We start from the raw sequence: 3,687 nt of genomic DNA, 5'->3' as shown, positions 1-3,687 counted from the left end.
GTGAACCCTCTGCAGCCTTGAGGTGGAGGGATGGTAAGAATCTCCTGGAGGAAGTAAGGGCTGTGGTTGGCCTAAGAGGAGTCGCCAAAATGTTCATCTATCTAAATCTCCAGACCTTCATTTCGTATCTGTAAAATGGGTGGTGGTAGTGGTATCTCCATCACAGAACCATTGTGACCTCGTGTTTAGCAGGTCTGGCAGAGTTCTCTCAGGCCTCAGGCACACAGTCACCCTCTGTAGTGAGAACAGATGGCAGGATGGCACCCCCCAGCTCCCTGGCACTGAGACCACATCCACAGCCGCCCACTCAGGTTGATCACATTGGCATACTTGGGCTGCAGGCCTGGGTTTGCAGCTTGACCTTCATTCAAGTTTCCTTCCTTGACTCTCCTTGTGCTGTTCTGGAATGGCCCAGATCATATGCAGCAAGTTCCCTTGCTTTCTCATTCCTCCCCAAGAAGTCACTGAGGGCCTGGAAGCCTGAGGTTACATCCCATGGGAATGCCTGAGCAAAGCCACAATGGACCTCTCAGAAAGACAAGCTCTTAGAGCCCTTGGAAGCAGCGACCACCTGTGGAGTCTGAACTATGTCCCTGTCAGCCCAGGACTGGTCACAATAAAGGGTCCCCTTACTCCAAGTTGAATTCTATGAGCGAAACTGTGCATTTGAGTGAAAATATGGCACTCTATCCTAGAGTCCCACGTGGTCCTCTCAGTGGACAAGAAAGGTAGACAGAGAAGAGACAGTGACCAGCTGACCACACACAGAAAGGTTAGTGTCTGCCTTATCCACATGCTTTGCTAAACTCAGAGAGGTCAAGATGCAGAGCTGAGGTCACCAGAAGGGCAAGGTCCTTTCACGCTATGGTCCTTCCATAACAGGCTGATCATGGAGCTGAGTCCTGGGGCAGGGGTGGGTGGTGAGGCAACCAGAAGGCAATACCAGTGAAGGGATGAGGAAAGATGAGTGAGCTGGCAAGAGGTTACACCCCATGTGCGGTGGGTCTGGGAGCAGGAAGTAATTCAGACAGGTGCTGATGTGGCCCTACAGGCCCAGCTGAGGCAGGTCATGACAGTTCTCTTCAACCCTGAGGACAGAGCTATCTGCAGACTCCAGTCTCTTCTAATCTCCAGGGTCATGGGTCCAGAAAGCTCAGAGAACTCAAATCCACACAGCCCAAATGGTCTGTCATCTCAACACCCTGCTGGGTCTTCCCAGGAACTGATCAGTGTAGACTTTGTCAAAAGGACAGTGAGTGGCCAGACTTTCTCCACTGAGTCTCTGGTTCTTCCCCCAAGGGATTGCCTCCTAGGACTAACTGTGCCCCTTAACCAGAGGCTCAGTCCCTGTCTAACCTTCCACAATAGCTCTTAGCTACTATCCCTCTCTCCCTGTTAGGGCCCTGGGTAGTGATGGCTCTAATTCTGCCTGCCCAGAGAGTGCAAGCTGCCCAGCATCTGCCCACACCCTAATAAATATGCCTCACCAAACCCTGCTACGTTCCTAGTCTGAGGAGTGACTCCCTGTAGGCAAAGTGACCATCTACCCATCCCTTCAGCACTAGCCTGAAGTTCCCTAGGAGTTGTACCACAGGTTCAGCCTCCTTCAAGGAAGGTGCTAAGATTGGGGGGACACAGGAAAACTGCTCACAGTCCATGGCAGCCCAGATCCTTCTGTAGATCTGGCCTTATTCCCACAGCACAGACCAGTGGGCAGGTAGGGGGTCCAGGCCCCAGCCCAGAGCAGTCAGGCACAGCCAAGCTTTGGCTGCTGGAGAGAGTTCCAGTATCAGAAGCCTGTACTACAGTGCTAGCTCCTTGTTTCTTCCCACACCCACCCCGTGCCCCAGAATGACTGTCCCAGCTACTGCAGAAGCTTTGAACCTATGGAGGGTGGAGTCAAAATCTTTAGCCATGGGTCATGGATAGTTAAAACAACCCATGAATGGTCACCACAGAAAAGTCCTCTTCAGGTCTCTTTCCAAGGATAGCAGATAGGGATCAGAGCCCTGTCTTTGGTCTGTCATCTAGCATCACATGACCAATCCTCTGGTACAAGGTGGTCCTTCAAGCAAAGTTTAGTTGCTGGTCTGGGAGCTTCTATAGGCAGGCACCCTAGAGGAAGGGTGCTGACCTAAGGACTAACCATGGCTTCCCACTATCTCTGAAGTTGGCCTTGAGTTCTCCATAAGCATAATGGGTGACACACCTCCCATTTGGTTGGGGGATAATTCACTGAGCCACCACAGGGTCCATCCTTGTTGAATCCAGCTACCAGCATGCACTGGAGATATGATTATGGATGTCGACCCTGCCCCTTCAGGAACAGAGGGCCTGGGGGTGTCTGGGTTCCCATGTGGCTGGAAATTGAATGCACTCCACAGTGACCTGGGAAACCAAGGCTGGGACAAAGGCAACAGGGACAAAGCAGCCAGAAGTGTGGTCAAGGGAGTGCAGGGGTCTGGGCAGTGTAGCCTCCACACCAGACCAGAGGGTCAGCCCAGCACAGGTACCACCACTAGTCCCTACACCCATGAGGTTGCCAGTCTCTCCATGCTCAGATGGTTCTGAAAGATCACTGCTCTCCCTGAGAAGCCCTGTGCTCTGCTTATATCTCCCAGAGCCACCTCTGAGGTCATGGGGCTCCATTTGAGGGAAGGCAGAGTATGCTGGACTGTCCAGTTACTAAGTCTCTCTACTTTGTATCCCACCAGAGGATGCTGACTTGGGTTCCATCCTCCCAAGGAGACTAACAAGCCCTCAAATTAGGACCCTCCAGCCACAGGGCACAGGGTCCTGCAAATTGGCACTAGCTCAGTCAGCCAGGTTCCCATCCACAGAGTATTCTTACCTGCAGGCTAGGCTCAGAGAGACCCAGCTCCCAGTATTCCTCAGTGTGCAAGGCATCCTACAGAGACACTAGTCTGGCAGTTGGCTGAAGATGCCCATGATGCACCCAGGAGCTCACCTGTGTCCCCAGGTAGATCCCCAGCAGGAAAGGCAGATGGCATACTTGCCAATGTATGTGGGGAGAGGTGCAATTAAGTTCTTTGGTTCCATAGCTGGGGCTAGCTTGGTGGAGGATGGGGGACACTAAGCAGGTGGGTTTGGAGTGAGTCTTCAGAGTTTGGAGCCCTTACTCCAAGGAAGGAAGAGATGAATGGGACACCTGCAGAAAAAGGGTCAGGACCATGCCTGAGTTGGCTCCCTAGGATCATTCAAGAGAGAGCTACAAAGAGGTTGGGTGCTCCGGAACTCCCTTAATCTTTGTGCCTCCATTTTCATACTGGATCGTGGGGCAATCCTCCAGCAAAGAGTTTCTGGGAGCAGGAGTCCAAGCTTTGATGGAGTGAGTCAGGGAATGGACCGCGCAGAGGTCTGATGCATCTCTCCCATCCCCAGGCCTCAGAACAAAGGTCTTGCTTGCTTGGGGCCCGGGCCAGCCTAAACCGCCACGCCCTGAAGCCCTCGCCCACAGCCGGTTCCAGGACGCCATTCCCGAGGCCGCCTGCAGGGGCCGCCGCCTTTTCAGGAATGAGCCGCCTTTGTCTGGGACCGCGCGGTGCTAGTGCTCTGGGCGGGCTGAGTGCCTCCTGCGGCCGGGCCTTCATGCCCCTGTCCACCGCGCCATCCACGCCCCCCACGGGGTTAGCGGTCCACCGTCCACCCTCCACCCGGCTAGGGCCC

The sequence above is a fragment of the Sciurus carolinensis genome, chromosome 8, assembly GCF_902686445.1.
Source record: "Sciurus carolinensis chromosome 8, mSciCar1.2, whole genome shotgun sequence".
Lineage (NCBI taxonomy): Eukaryota > Metazoa > Chordata > Mammalia > Rodentia > Sciuridae > Sciurus > Sciurus carolinensis.
Note: the sequence above shows the minus strand (reverse complement) of the source record.